A 16,713-nucleotide genomic window follows, 5' to 3' on the forward strand; every position below is an offset into this window, starting at 1 on the left:
CACAAGCTGAGGGAGGATAGGTTTAGGTTAGTTATTAGGAAGAACTACTTCACTGTAAGGGTGTCCAGAGCCTGGAATAGGCTTCCCAGAGAGGTGGTGCTCTCACCTTCCCTGGAGATCTTCAAGAGGAGACTGGATAGGCACCTGGCTGGGGTCTTATGACCCCTACTACCCCCAGTGCTCCTTCCTGCCCATGGCAGGGGGTCGGACTAGATGATCTGCCTGGGTTTCTTCCAACTCATTGATTCTATGAACAGGTGTTCCCCCAATTCATGATGCACACCCCTTATATACTTATAGGCTGCCACCAGGTCACCACTGAGCTTGCACTTTTCCAGGCTGAAGAGTCCCATGGCTCTCAGCCTCTCTTCATAAGGCCTGTTCTTTTGCCCTCTGATCATGCACATGGCTCTCCTCTGGACTCTCTCAAGCTTCCCCACATCCTTCTTGAATTGTAGAGCCCAGAACTGGATGTAGTACTCCAGCTGCAGTCTCACCAAGGCCAAGTACAGTGTGAGGATGACATCCCAAGATTTGCTTGAGAAGCAGCTATGGATGCAAGGCAGAGTTTTATTTGCTTTACCAGTTGCAACATTGCATTGGTGGCTCATGTTCATCTTGTGGTCATTTTCGACCATGGTGCTAGTGAGCATTGCCGAGCCTATAAGTGTGATGCACAAATTTTTCCATTGAGGTGGAGTACCTTGCATTTTTCCATACTGAATGTTATCAGGTTTTTATCTTCCCACTTTCTAAGCCTATTAAGTTCAGCCTGGATCACCAGCCTATCCTTGGGTGTAGATGCTCTCCCCCGAAGTTTGGTGTCATTGGCAAACTTAGCCAGTCCACTTCTGACACCACTGGGCACCCCTACTCTAGCAGGCCAACAACAGTGCCACTACACTTTAGGGATGAAGGGGAGAGTGAGACAGAGGGGGAACTGGTGGGGAAGAATAGCCTATGAAGGATAATGGGTTTTTCGTTGTTAGTGCTGTTGCTTCTGTAAGGAATCGGAGTGGGCATTGTGTTCTTGCTTTATTTCGGTTTTGCTTCAGTTACTGACAATAAAATAAATGCTTTGGTGAAATTAAAATGAATTTTCATCCATGCCTGTCATCTATAATAGGAAGGGTTGTAAAGGCATGGATTGCTGGGGAGAGGTAAGCCAAACCAAAGAAAACCAGGTTTGTATCAGACACATTGCACTAATGAAAGCAGACACACACACCTCTGGACCAAAGGGGGCAGTTTTTGCCTAGAATGTGGGTACCGCAGGGTATGGTGGTAAGCTGCAATCAGGGGTGCCGCACAGTGTTCATAATATTTCCTCTGAGTGTATGCAGCTTCTCAGTGGACCCTGGCCACCCCACCCAAGGGGGGAGTTTTGGGGGTGGGGGTTTTCAAGGCTTTTATTGTGACCAAAGACAGTGGCCAAACCAAGGCCAGGTGGTGGTGGGTTGACCCAGAATTTTGTTAATGTAGGGACCAGTAAATGGGTGGGTGCTGCACAACGCACATATTTCCTGTGAGTGAATACAGCTTCTCAGGGTGCAGGAGTTCGGCTGGTGATTAGCAGTGCAGGAGAACAAAGCAAATTCAAAACCACTCAGGCAGGCTTGACTAACTGCTAATTGCCACTATTGAAAGACAGGTGTGCCCATCACCAGCTCTTACAAGCCCCTCACCAGACAAGCCAGAAAACCCCCTCTCCCCACCCTTCTATACTTCCTCTCTTACACACAGGGAATATTAAGTGAAGAATCAAACAAACCAAATATTAACTATAATTAAACAAATGACAGAACAGCTTTTATAACAATGCATAATTATTACAACAGAGGAATTTCTTTTTCCAACCTAACAATGCATGATTCATGAGGAAAAATCAATAATCACTTCTAACTAAAAGACTTTGGCTCTAAGGTTAACTTTTCAAGCTTGACTGCAAACTGATGGATGGCAGAATGCAGACCCATACCAGCCTGTCTCTTACCTGGGCAGGAGTGGGGCCAATGAGCAGCAGGCATAGAAACGTTGCAAGGAACCCAGCCATTATTTGCCAGTCCTCCCGGGTCTGGGAATGCCTCCTGGACTTGGAACAATTCCTGTCACACTAGACAGTCATGAATCTGCCTGTACCCAGACAGATCTGTCTCACCATCTCATGCAGCCAATACTCACAGTCCCTGAGGGCACTCACAATCCCGTCCATGACTGCATCAGCAGCAGCCTGCCTCGGTAGTCCGCATGTCCTTGGTGGTGGCATTGCAAGTGGAGCTGAAAATCAAGAAATGCAGGAAATAGAGTGAATTAAGGACACTCCATTCTCTAAAAAGATGCACTCAGCAAACCTTGCATGTGAATAAGAAACATTTGGCCCACAATGACCAATAAAGTGTGCCTGGCTACAGGTGGTAGCAGGCCCTGAGTGGCTGCAAACAAGTGCCTACCAGCTTTGGCCACTGCTGTGCCTCCCTCCCTGAACCTCCTTGCATTTCCCACTAGTTCCCGGGGTCTTTAAAGCACTGTCCTGTACTGTCCCCCTCCCACCCTTCACTTCACAGCCCAGCCTAATCGCAGCTGTCAGTTCAGAAGATGTGACTTCAAGGGTCCCTAAAGTTTCACTTAATGAGTGTGGAGGTCATGTTTCTCAGAAAAAGTGGCAGGTGGCATGACCAGGACCCTGCTGCTGTCTTGTCCACTGGAGCCCCCAGGAGTCACAGCAGTGGTTGGTGATGTCTCAGCAGACAACAATGCTACAGAGTCTCTGTCCCTGTGCATTCATGGAGATCCACTATCTCCATTAGCAGCTAGAGGTATCTGTAATGGGCCACATCATGCAGTGGGGGTGCCCTGCTGCTATGGTCTAGCAACATCCCTTGGAAAGCAGCTCACAGCATCTTTGCCTGGACATGGCATTGGACCACTGTCCTGTTGTGCTTCCACTCACCCATTCTCCTGGCAACATCGGTGTAGATATACAAATTGGCCTGCAGGCTGCAGACAAACTGGCACATGACTTCAGGGTCCCCCAGCACCTGTATCAGGCTCTTTGTTTTGGCAAAAGTTGAACTGGACCCAGACCTATGTGCCCTGGTCTGCTCCGTTGTCCCCCAAATGTGAGACATCTTGGATCAATAAGGGGTACCCTGGGGAGCTGTATGCACAATTTATGGTGACATGGCCAAGGGAAGTTCACCAATCACCCCTCTCCCCTGCCTGTTGCTGGGCAAAGTTTGGACATCAGACATGCTGGCGCCAGGCAAGATCTGCACCTGTGGCAACTTTTGTATCTTATAAGCATACTTGTTCTGCATGTCTTTTATTCCTGCTCGGTCTTTAAGCCCTGTATATGCCATGGCACAGTAGCAGGCTGTGCTGTCAGGGCATGGCATGGGAGCAGGCTAGCCAGTGACCCATATGTCAAGACACTGTTCCCAGTGGGACATGGTATGAACTGCTGAGCAATTCAGACATAGCCAGTGAGGGAATCAATAATGACAGAACTCACCCGCTAGTCATTAACGGTCATGCGGGCTCACAGAATTCTGCTTGTTAGCTTTACATAAAACCAGCAAGTGAATTAATGGCATTAGGGGGGTTTATTAAACTGCAGCCAGCAAAAAGGGAGTGTAAAAGGCCACTCTAAAAAAGTGTTTTAGAGATGCAGGGTGGAGGGGAGCAGGGCTTCCTCACATCTGTTGCCAGGCAAAGTCTGGGGATTTTTGATGGGCATGCAAGAACTATGCTCTGTGAGTGTTGCAAGTTTTGGCACTAGTCAGTGGCTCCCCCCGGTGTCATAAAACATGCATTACACACAAATACCTGCAAATTTTAGTGACACTTAGTGGAAAAGGGAGCTTACTACAGAAAAACTGTAACGACACCTGATGGACAACAGGACCCACCACACGTCAGTCAGTGAATTACCATGCACATGTGACAGATTATTGACTGCACCATTCCAAGCTGCATCATCACAAACTAAACTACATGGGGATGGGTATTAGTTTATGATGATGCAAACTCATTTAAATAGCCAAAAACTGATGTGTGTGTAAAGTGTGACTCCATTTAGCCACACAAAAGGGCAATTTTCATCATATGTACAAGCACCCAGTATGGCTAAGTGGTTGAGACAAAGACTTGAAACTACACAAAAAGAGCTTTGTCATTGACTTCTGTGGGGCCAGATGCTCACCCTGAGCTTTTTTAATCATGTTGGCTAACAAGTGTCCTACCCCTAATGTAATCTTCCTATGTAGACAAGGCCCAGGGGTTTGTACTGATGCAACTATAGTGATGGTTAAAAGCCCCTCCACAGAACAGGCTTCAGTGTATTTTTCTAAAGTGCATGCTTTCAGTGCTACTTATAAGCTATTACCTCAAAAAGTGTTATCTTCTAGGCAGCAGGAAAAAAACCTCATTCCTGTAGCAACCGTTCCAAATGCAGAAAGATTGACAATTGTAGCCTCACTTGTTTCTTTTCATGATTTTCTGAGACATGACTATTTTAGTTATAAAGGGGAGGAGAAAGAGAGGAAGAAGATTCAGATGTGTAGTTCAGAACACTACTAAAGTCTATTATCCTAAGAAAGCACCCTTTCAAGGAAGTCAATTTTGGTGAACTTTCCAACATTAGTAGTTTTTAAACTTGGCAACTATTTAGATATTAATTTGAGCTTATGTGCTAATTAGGATTTAAAGCCTTCTAGTGCTAAATTAGATAATTTACCAGTTCCTTTAACACTTCGCTGGTTATGTCAAGGACCCAGCTAACTTCACGGCTAGGGACAGAAATTACATATATAAACTGGTAAAAGTGATTAAAAACTGATTCAATTCTGTAACACAACAAAAGTTCAGCGCATATAAACTATTTTCAAAATAGCCAAAACTGGTTTAAGATAAACCTGGATGGATGTATTATCAGACTTAACTGATTTAGGTTAAATCATTTTGTCAAACTTCTGTCCCAGATCTCCTTCAGATTCCAGTTAATGCTCAGTTGCCCGACAGCCCAGGATGCTTTGTACCTTCCTCACAATCCCACCCCCCGCTCCCCACAGGGTGAGCAAGCTAGCTTTGGCCCAAGCTGTTTGCTCCAGCCAAGGAGGGAAGTGTGCTCTAGCAACCCCCCTGGCTTCTGGCTTGGGCCACTGCGGACATGTGGCTGCATTTCTGGAATTAGAAGTAAATGTCTGTTCACTTGCTTATTGGTTTAATCTACACAGTTTAAAGTAACCTGTGGGGATTGAATCAATTCAGCCTTGGGCTTTTTTACTGCGTGTACTTAGCCCATGTGAAATTTAGCCTCAGCGCCTATTTAAAAATTGTTTTATAAGGGTCTTTTCCTCTCTTTTAGACTAAATGAATTGTATGTCATATGCTTTTCTGCTTTCTCCTAAGAATATTTTTATTATACCTCTACTTTCCATAGAGGCATGTTTTTCTGAGCTAATTCTATAGGATTAGGTGCTGTAAACTAGTTAGCTATTAAAAGGACTGTTCCTTTTTATTGTTCCTAAGCTTTCTCCATTTGAATTGTTTTAGTACTACAAGAGGCCAAGGATTACTAACATATGCTTTATACTACTAATTGCTTATGGCCTTTTACAGATGTAATCAATAAATTAGTTGAGTTTTCTGAACTAGTCTTTCAAATTGTTATTTATATGAAAACTAAGAGTCAACAAACTAGACCAAAAACTTGTAATTTCCTTCTAAAGATTTATTTTTATATTTCATTTTTATTTTTTCATTTTATTATATATGTTTTCATGGCGTGTCAATAGTAGTGCATAATATGATACCATATTTTGACCTGGCAACTTGGCATGCTCAGACATGCACCATTATTGACATGATGAATTAATAATAGAATGAAAGACATGAAAAATAAATTTCACTACATTTCAAAATTACTTTTTTGGGGAAAAATAATCTGATTCAGTATGAAAACAATTTTTGAAATTCCTGAGAAAAACAAATTCCAAGTTTCAGTCTACCAGCTTTAGTTAAACAATCCACACCTATAGTTCCAAAGAAGGACAATTCTGAAGAGCATGAACAGAGTTTGTGAAGCACTAATGTAGTTATTCAGGCATTTGCCTTATTGGAAAGGCTATAATGAGGAAATTTTGCCGATCTATAAAGCAAAATTCTCCCCATCCAAAATCGGGTTTTGGGGGGGGGGTTTGGTTTGTTTGTTTGTTTGTTTTGGGGGGACTAAATCTGATATATGTTGTACGTAAACCGTAATACAATAGCAGCATCAAATTTTTGTCAGGCAATTAAACTTTATGCCAAGCTAATTCAATTTTTCTGGTGTTTTATTAAGTCCTATGAAAAAAACCCAAATCTGTTCTCTCCAGTAAATCACAAGTTTCACAAAGCATTTTCTAACATAGGCTCCTTGTTCTGCTATTTTGATATATTAAATATCCAGCAAAGAATTTCCAGGGTCATAAATCTACAGTGATAAAATTAATCCTATTGCTGAAGAGAAGTAAATATTTTATTGCAGTTTTATGAGCTTTTGTTCTCCTTTCACTTGCAAGTAGGTGTTGTTTAGAGGTACTGAGACATTTTGCTGCTGAAAAATGTATTAGAAACAATACAGAAGTAATAGAATTCATATCTACAAAGCTGTTCACTTCTCAGAATGAAGATTCAAGAGTATCCTAAAGAAAACTTGCCAACAAAACTCCTATAATTGTTCTCTCTCTGCACTTCTGACTCCGGAAGTAATTTCCCTCCTGTTAATGGTTTTAATTCCATATATCAGGAATATCTTTATACTTCCATCTGCATAATTTTATGTACTTTGAAGTATGTATGCATTTTTTGTGGAAGACACTCATTCAAAAAAACAAAAAAATTAAATAATTAACTCTATAGAAATAGTTAGGATATGTCAAAATAACTGCATGTTACCAGTGTAATACTATAAAGACAGCCAAGAGATTGTGCACTTTCTATTAATTATTTCACCATAATTTTTTTCATTTTACAGATATTACAAAACAATATATTTAAATTGTTAGTTTCCCCTTTAAACATTTCTCTACATTACAAGTTTCTCTGAAGAAATACACAGACACAAAGGGTGCCTGTACACATGCAGGACACCTGCTCTGACATGTTCTAGTTAGAATGGATTAGATTAATCAGGTCTGCAGCCTCACTGTAATGTTTATTCAGTGTTCCTGTGTTTCAAAGTGGCAGAAGGGCCACTTTAACTAAAGCCCATCAAACAAGCTTTAGGTAATGCGCCCCTGCTGCCATTTTGAATTACAGGACACTGAATACATGAAATGCTGCAGGCATTTTAATTAGAGAGGCTCCTGAGAGCAAGGTCACCCCTGCCGCCCCACCATGGCTCCTACTTAGGTCAGCCCCTCTAGGGAGCCACTTGACAGCACTCAAACAGGGTCCTCTGGGCCCGGCATGTGAGTTAGCATGGGATTTTGCACAGGAGGGTGATCAAGGGGCACTATTGGCAGGCACTCTCACTTCTACATGCTCCCCGGCAGCATCACACAGCACACCCCATGCCTGTGGTGCCCCCAGGCAGCTGAAGCCCCTCACGCTAAAGGATAGTCCAAAGGCACCAGATCTAAGGTGAGGGAGATGAGGGACCAATGCTCCCCCCCATCCATGGTAAGACCCAGGTACCCAGGGAAGTCCCCAGGTGTTTGGGAGCCCAGAAGGCCAGGGGATCCCACTGCATTCAGCTACTTGAGTCTGTCTGTTAAGCAGCAGCCACAGCAGCTTGTTGGGACCATGTGGGAGTAATCACACCCACCTGGTCTCCTACTTAAACAAGCACCTAGGAAGCCATGTAACAGGTCTGCCCCACAGACATGGTGATGGGTATACACCACACCCCTAAGCTTCCAGGTCTAGATGGAGCACCTTCCCTTAGTACCACAGAGGTCTTTACCCTGACAGAGCCTATGGTCCCAGCCTCCACAGACAGAGCATAGTATCATAGTACTTAGGGTCAGAAGGGACCTAAACAAATCATCAGGTCTGACCCCCTGCCCCAGAGAAATGGGTGCCGGGTTCATATCACCCCAGCCAAATATCTGTCCAAATACCTGGAGCCTTTGACTCCAGGCTGCAAGGGCTGCCTGGCACATCTGCTGGAGACTGGGGGCTGGGGCACTGACACTCCCACTTGTGGGATGTGCTCACTGGTGGAGACTCTGGAGGGCCGAGTGTGGGAGCTCCAGGAAGAGGTGATCAAGCTGTGAGTCATCAGGAAACATGAGGCAGAGATCAATGTGTACTGCCGGGGCCTGTACACAGAGAAGGATGCTATGGAAACCAGGTAGAAGAACAGCCTTGAGCAAGATGCCCCAACCGACAGTGGGTGGAAGTTGGTCACATCAGGCCCGAAGTCATGAGGTGCATCAGTAGCTCCACCAATAGTTCTGCACAACAGCTCTGTAGTCCTCACATCATCGACAGATGAGGCATCCGTGTCCTCTGCTCTGCAAACAAGATGGGAACAGCCACCCCCACCAAGGAAATAACAAAAGGTGATTGTCATGGGAGACTCCCTGTTACAGGGCACAGAAGGAGCCATGTGTCATCCAGACGCTTTTGTTCAAGAGGTCTGCTGCCTTCCAGGATCCAAGAACTGAGATGACACAGAAAGGATCCCTAAGCTGGTCTGCCCTACGGACCACAACCCCATGCTTCTGGTCCATGTGGACACCAATGACACAGTGAGAAGCAGCCCTGGGAGAATCATGGGTGACTACAAGACCATGGGGGTGAAGCTCAAGGACCTAGGGGCACAAGTGGTTTTCTCAATCCTCCCAGTCAGGGGCCAAGGTTGACGAAGGGAGGAGTGCATCACAGAGGTCAACTGAAGGCTTCAGATATGGTGTCACCACATAGGCTTCAGATACCTCGACCTTGGTAGACAGTTCAAAGCCAGTGGCCTATATGAAAGAGATGGTATTCACCTCACAGGCAGAGGAAGGAATCTCTTCTCTACAAGAAATTGCCGACTTGCTGAGATGAGCTTTTGTACATGAAGTCACTACTGTACATGAATCATCTTTCCATGATGACCCAGGAGAGAACATTGACATAGTGGATACCCAGATAAGCACCAACGTTCTGACATACTTGCACAGTGACAGAAAACCTGACACAACCAGAGGTGAACTCAGGTGCCTTTATGGAAACACAAGAAGCATGTGCAACAAACAGGAGGAACTGGCTGTTCTTCTGATAGATGAGGATTTTGACCTCATCGGGTTGGTGGAGACCTAGTGGGATGCCACGCACATCTCACAATAGGTCAGTAGACAGCTATAGGTTTTACAGGAAGGATTGCATTGAGAAGAAGGGAGGAGGGGTGGCCTTCTATGTGAAAGAGTGGTACTCCTTCCTGCAGGTCAGGTTTGATAGTGGGGAGAAGTCCCTCAAGAACCTCTGGGTCAAGATACAGCGGGGTTCAGGAGAGAGAGATCTGATGGTGGAAGTCTACTACAGGTCTGCCTTCCAAGAAGAGGAGAACAATCAGACATTCTCCAGGGAACTGGCTGAGGCGGCCAGCACTAAAGACCATTTGTGGAGAGTAGATCATACCTGACAAACCTGGTGTCCTTTTACATCCAGGTTACTAACCAGCTGGACAAGGGACATGAGGTAGACATCATTTACTTATACTTCAGTAAGGGCTTTGACTCTGTCTCCCATGAAATTCTCTCAATTAAACTGAGGGATACTGGCCTGGACCAGCCTATGGTGAGGTGGGTGGATAACTAGCTTAGAGGCCAATCCAAGACAGTCATAATCAATGGGAAGGCCTCATCCTGGAGGGCTGTCTCCAGTGGTGTCTCACAGGGATCTTTGCTTGGACTCATGCTTTTTAACATATTTATTAATTACTTGGATAAGGGAGTGGAATGCTCTATGATTAAGTTTGCCAATGATACCAAACCGTGGGAAAATGCGGGCACACCAGAGGATATGGTAAAAATACAAGATGACCTAGACAGACTGGTTCTATGGGCTGATCAGGATCAGATGAGGTTCAACAGGGAAAAGTGCTGGGTCTTTCATCTGGATAGGAAGAACCTTCACCATAACTACAGGATAAGCAGTAACCCACTGGCTGGCACAGCATCTGAATGGGACCTGGGGGTTAAAATCGACCAGAAGAGGAACATGAGCCAGCAATACAAGGAAGTCACCAACAGGGCAAATAGAACTCTGGCATGCATCAGCCAATGTCTTGCCAAAAGATCCAGAGAGGTGCTTCTCCATCTCTATTCAGCATTGGTTTGGCCGCAGCTGGAGTACTGTGCCCAGGTACTTGGTAGCCGTGTTGGTCTGAGACAAAAAGACATGCAAAAACATTTTGGAACCAAGAGTTCTGGTTCTTTGTATGTCTAAACCTCTCTGCCTGCCATCTGGCACCTCCAGGAAAGGAATTCTACCTGATCAACACATCAAAAAGATATTCAACACAGCTCACAAAGACAGTCTCATGGACCCAGAGGAACCTTCCATCTTCAGCTCCCTCTGTGCAAAAATGAAGTTTATTTCTTACCTATGGGGACTTTTTACCATCTTGTGCCATCCACTCTTTTCCCAGAGCCTGACAAAGGGACTTTGGTACTGAAAGCTTGCAGAAAAGAATATTTTTCTTGCCATTTTCCAGTTGGTCTAATAAAAGTTATAATTTTGGAACCAAGAGTTCTAGTTTTTTGTATGTCAGTTTTGGGCACCACACTTCAAGAAGGATGCGGATAAGCTCAAGAGGGTACAAAAAAGGACCACCTATATGATCAGGGGCCTGGAGGATAGGCCCTATGAGGAAAGACTCCAAGAACTAGGCTTGTTCAGTCTGAGTAAGAGGAGGCTGAAAGTTGACTTTCAGGTCACATCATCACATGTGAGGAGCCTAAACTGTGGATATATGTTCCCTATGCTCTAAAACTGCCTCTTAATGGGGGACCTAGATAGAGGAGCACCTACAGGATGTCTTTACTGCATCTTTGGCACTCCTGGAGAAGTCATCTCTTAATCCACACCTAGCTGCTCCATTCTAAGCAGATTTGTGGTGGTAAAGCTGCTTTGTGGGTGACTTCTACTGCTATTCTCAAACACAACTGAGACTTATCTAAAGAGTAGCCATAGAGAATATACCTGAATAGACTTTATTGCTGGGATTTCCAGGTATGACACATGCACATGTGACTGAGAGTGAATAGACAGCTTTTACTCAAGAGCTTGTGCCCTTGCAAGCACCAAAGAAACAGCACAGACATATCCCTAGGTTCTAAATCTCAATCCGATTTAGGTGCTGAGCATCTCAGCCTTGTCAAGACTGGGGCTGTTCTGGACATGCATACAAATATAATTCAGGGCTCTGAAAAACATGCTAAAAACCAAAATGATAGGGTATGGACAAACAATATTTGGAGCAATTTCAAAAAGGGAGGCAGGGGAGGCTGCTGCTTGGGAGCATGTAGCACCTCTTGTGTTCTAACAGCTACATGTGCAAAAGCTAGGAGCAATGCAAATGTAGCAAAACTGCTCCAGATCTAACTCTGGACAATACAGTGTGATAGGTGGAGTAGTTCTGCTACATTTGCATCACTCCTGATTTGTGCACAGAGATCAACAGATTCTTCCCCCACCTCCCTTTTGAAACCACTCCTAATGTCCCTCATATCTTATGGTGCTCATATCTTTAGGTATTGTTGAAGTGAATCAGGCAGCTGAGTCAGGATCACTGCTTTGGACTTCTGGAAGTATATTCTTCCCTAAGCCTCTTGGATCTGGTGCAACTCTGTTAAGTCAATGGGTTTCTTCCTGTTGCCGTCATTAGGAACTGACATATGTACTTGGGCTGTGCGAAACAGCGCCGTTCTGATTTGACTTCCATTTTGATGATTCGATGGAACAGTGTTTTGTTTATTTTCAAAAGCACTGTTCCATTTCATTTTGATGCTGTTTCGATGTTTTGCCCATAGGGTATTATGGGGAAACATAAAATGCAGCAGGCAGGCAGATCTGGGGCTTGCCCGCACCCCCACGATCTGCCTGCTAGATGACAGACTGGCACAGCCCACACCCAGCACCAGGAAGATTGGTGCTGCCACAGGCCCCTGGCGGCAGCACCCGGCTCCTGTCACCCGGCAGGCAGATTGGGGGCACGCACCACTGGGAGGACTCTGGCACAGCCACTGCATCCCTCCCAGTGGTGCCAACAGGCCCCCAATCTGCCTGCCAGCTGACAGGAGCCAGGTGCTGCTGCATGGGGTGAGCAGCAGTCAAGACTGTCCTTGGGGTGTAGCAAAACCCCCAGTTTCTCATTTTTTTATTTTGAAATACATTCCCTCCCCTTCCCCTAACCATTTTTTACTTTCTCTGTGCCCTGTCTATCCCTTCCAAGTGATTACAAGTAATACAAGGTAAGCTATGTTCTTGTGTGCTATTATTGTAATAAGCCCCTTTTTATATCATAAATAGTGTTCTGTTATGTTTGTATTGATTTTTACTGTTTTATATTGTATTATATTGTATTTCTATCATTTTTGCATTGATTTTTATTGTTTCATATTAATACTGTATGGTTTAGGTCTGTGTCTGTAAAGTAATGTCAAGTAATGTCAAGTCTCCATCTTTTGTCCCCTGCCTGGGCATACCCTATTGTAATGCTGTTGTAACTGTGTGACTCATACCCACCCCTCCTATGTAAATTGGTTCCTGAGTGAGTGGGGATGAATGAGGGTGCCTGAGAGACAATGGCAGTAGGTCTAAAAATAGCTCCCTCTGAATGACGGAACCATCAACTCGATGACCCAACCATCACCCTGCATTGCACTGACCCTCCCTGGCTCAAAATTTAGAAGACAAAGACTGCTGCAGAAACCAGCCAACCCACCATTGTGCCAAGGCTGCAAATACTCAGTATGAACATCTGCAACCCTCTGGAACAGGGCTGTCTTCATCTGGACATGCCCTTCCCATAGTAGATTATAAGTAGTCTGCCCCAGAAAAAGTGGTAGTGAAGACTGACTCCTTGGGATGCCTTCTCCATCTGGACCAGCACCATGCCATACCATCTATCGACCCAGAGGCCCTGCTGGCAACCCCTCTCCAGACAACACCTTGCAGGAGAAGACCCTGAATGGCCATCAAGGATCAACTCACAGCCCAGGATAGGTAGCTATCACCCACCTTCCTTCCCCAAGCAAAGGACCTGGACTCTGTCCCTACACACCTTGACTTCAATCCCTCCACCAACCTTTTTCTCTCCTGCTACCATTGCGTGGGTGTGTATGTAGGAACCAATAACTTCATGGGGCTGTACTGTGTTGTCTGTTTAATAAAACTGTTATTTTGAAACCCTGAGTTGGGTTTTTGTCTGTTCCCTAGCTGTCTTCTCCTTGCCACCACTTATCTGCTTCCAATCTCCCAGCTTTCTACCTCAGTATACAGCCCTGATCTCCCAGCTTTTGGCATCTCAGTTTCCTGTTTCCTCCTTGCCACCACTTATCTACCCCCTGATCTCCCAGCTTTCTCCCTCAGTTTCCAGCCCCATCTCCCAGCTTTCTGTCTTTCCCTTTCCTGGCTGTCTCCTCCTTGCCACTGGGCTTTTTTCCCTTGAACTAGTGATCTTAAGTAACCCCAGATTCCCCTCCAGTCTTCCAGTTCTAATCCTGGCCCTGGTAACTTTTACTCCTGGCACTTCCACATTCTCATTTTAACCCCCATCTATTTCCCTCCTTCCCCTTCTTCTGGAAATATTTGACCCTTGATTCCCCCTCTTATAGTCACCAAGCACCCTAGGTATTCCAAGCACCCTAAGCAAACACATGCACACCACACCACCGAAAATAATAGGAACTCACCTGCGTGTATGTGTAGGTGGGTGGTATATGCGTGAACTGGCATATTATTTATGATATATATATATCATTGCGTGCAGGGTGTGCAGGTGTTGGTAACTGATTTTGTCTAATTTTTGGTGTGTGTAGTGTGTATGTGCTTGAATTGGTGATAGGCATGTGCCTAGGCTGGTAATTTTGGATGTGTGTATGCCTGAGTTGGTAGTGTGGGTGCATGCACCTGGTGGGGGTGTATGCACCTATTTGATTTTTGTTTGTGTATATGTGCAATTGTGTCACAGCCTCACATCTAACAGCACAATTTGAGATCCTGAGAGTTAGCCTGACCCCACAGGGCATCAGGAGTGGGGGCATGAATAGGGGTGACCACCCCAGGCCTCACACTTTGGGGGACCCTGCAGAGCCAGGCAGAGTGGCCGTGGTGACTCTGTGCTGCCGCCACCTCTGGGTTCACATCTGGACACTCACTATCCCAGTGGTGGTGGGTTAGCAAGGAAACCACATCCAGGGCACATGGGATTGGGGTGGGAGCAGGTACCCACATGAACTGATTTGCCCTGAGCCCCGCACCCTCAACCCAAGGAGGGTGCAGGGCCTGGGGTAAATCAGTTCTTCTGGGGACCTGCCTCCACTGGCGGTGGTGGCAAGGGGGTAGCAATTGGCCACATGTGAAGCTGGCAGCAGCACAGAGCCACCGCAGCCACTCTGCCAAGCTTTGTGGGGCCCCCAAAGTGCAGGGCCATTGCAGCTCTCCCCAGAGGTGTGGGGGAGCCCCCAGTCTGCCTGCCAGATGACAGGAGGCAGGTGCTACCAGCTAGGACAAGAGCTGAAACCAGTAAGCCTGGCTTTGACACTCAAAACTTTTTGAAACTTTTGAAATGTTTTGATTTCTCTTGTTTCATTTTGAAGCTGTTTTGAAGGCTTTTGTTTCATTTCAATTTCAATGTTTTGAGCTTGAAACGCATTGAAACAGCTTCAAAATGAAATGCTGGGTGAAATTTCGCACAGCCCTAGTGTGTACTTCTGCATTTATGGAATGTAATACAAGTAAACTTTCTGATGGTCTCTTTTGGAAGAACAGTAGAATTGACAATCAATTATTTTCATGCCTTAATGAAAGCTTCTGCCTAATTCTGCTTAATCCCCTGTCCCCATTGCTATCTCCTGCATTACCTACCCTTCCATCTACCCACCCATCTTAGATATTTAGAAGGATCCTATTACTTATGTATATAAATACTAATCATATTTTCTTCATTCTGTCATTTTTTCCTGTCCTGCATTATCTAGCTATTCATGTATAACTAATCATTTTAGTATCTAAGTATCATACTGAAAAAGTATTTATATTTTACTTCATTATTTAAAAATAAATAGTAAAAGAGTCTAAAATTATTTTAGTCAGCACTAGCTATGTTCAGTTTTCATCCTGAATACATGACATGCTTTTTCCTCTTGGTATAGTTGCCAAATTCAATGAGTGATTACTAATTCAACTCTGCAAGAGACAACGCTTTAGCTGATGAGGAAAGAAGAACTTTGTAGGACTTTGAGTTAGACTGAAGCTTCAAACAATATTGTTAAATTTACAGAAAGTCAACAGAAATTTTAAAAATTAGTAAAATCCGCACAGTGTTATGGGAAACTGTAGGAGCAGAAATAATATCTGGATGACATTCGATTAAATATTTAATTAGGCTAAATACACATGAGTATCTTAATTCAGAATGTATTCTGAACACTCTTCCACCAAAATGAAAAGAGGACAAATTTAAAAAGCTCCTTTTAGCTGATTATATTTAATAGCTCATATGGTCCCTGCTGTACTTGCTGTCAAATTTTATATGCCATCCAAGACGAATACCTTCTTTTACTTTTCTAAATTTTAACTGGTGAGGACTAGAACCTAGATCTCCCCCAAAATACAAGCAAAAGGAATAACAAGTAGTTGAGAAAGAGTTATATCATCCTTGATTTCTGTCTGTGTGTCCCAAGAATATGCAATTATTCTAAGCAAAGTGGAATAGTTACAATAAAAAAGACTCAGAGATACCAATAGTAGAACCTTATAGTTGTAGCTTTCACTTGGGGAGTGAGACATATGTGTTCAAGTCCTGTCAGGCACAAGAAGTAATTAATCCTGTATTTCCTTAGCTCAGGTGTATGCTTTAGCCAGTGGGCTAAAGCACCCCTCCTCTACCTGCTGGGGTTTTGAGGAATATCTGATTTAAACCACTAATCATTCCACGAAATGATTAAGGGTTGTGAATCCTGACTGGATGGTGAAGTGTCACTGTACCTAGGTGCTTTTTCAATCTGAGCCTAGCCTTCAGCTCCTAAATGTCAGAAGACAGGTCTGTGACAATTTTCTGTGGTGACTGAGAGCCCTACACTCAATTACATGATACAAAAGGGGAAGCCAGATTATAGAAAGGGGAAACTGAAGGCCTGGAGACTGTCAAGTTGTTGTCCCTTCCTTGTGCTTTGCAGAGCCTAGTTCCACAATAGTTTCATGTAATACTGTACAAAGGAGAAACCTAGGAACAAGACAGGTCAGGGAGAGACCTGGTCTTAAGAATGTATGCATCTTTAGATTTTCATAGATTCATAGCTTCATAGATGCTAGGGTAGGAAGGAACCTCAGAAGATCATCGAGTCTGACCCCCTGCCTAGGCAGGAAAGAGTGCTGGGGTCAGATGACCCAAGCCAGATGCCAATCCAGCCTTCTCTTAAAGACCCCAAAGGTAGGGGAAAGCACCACCTCCCTTGGAAGCCTGTTCCAAATTTTGGCCACCCTTACTGTGAAAAAGTTTTTCTTGATATCTGG

General features: G+C 44.6%; 1 long non-coding RNA gene across 1 annotated transcript in view; it reads right to left on the bottom strand.

The window, feature by feature from the left end:
• LOC109298227 overlaps window positions 1-15,333 on the bottom strand; it is a 17,743-nt gene extending 2,410 nt beyond the window's left edge. The window contains exons 1-2 of the long non-coding RNA XR_002097541.1: window positions 15,324-15,333; window positions 14,435-14,443 (exon numbers count right to left, since the gene is read on the bottom strand). This is a non-coding gene — a long non-coding RNA (uncharacterized LOC109298227). The remainder of the gene's footprint in view (window positions 1-14,434; window positions 14,444-15,323) is intronic.
• Between the last annotated feature and the right edge of the window lie 1,380 nt (window positions 15,334-16,713).

The sequence above is a fragment of the Gavialis gangeticus genome, unplaced genomic scaffold (genome assembly GCF_001723915.1).
Source record: "Gavialis gangeticus isolate Ggan-Ray unplaced genomic scaffold, GavGan_comp1, whole genome shotgun sequence".
Classification (NCBI taxonomy): domain Eukaryota; kingdom Metazoa; phylum Chordata; order Crocodylia; family Gavialidae; genus Gavialis; species Gavialis gangeticus.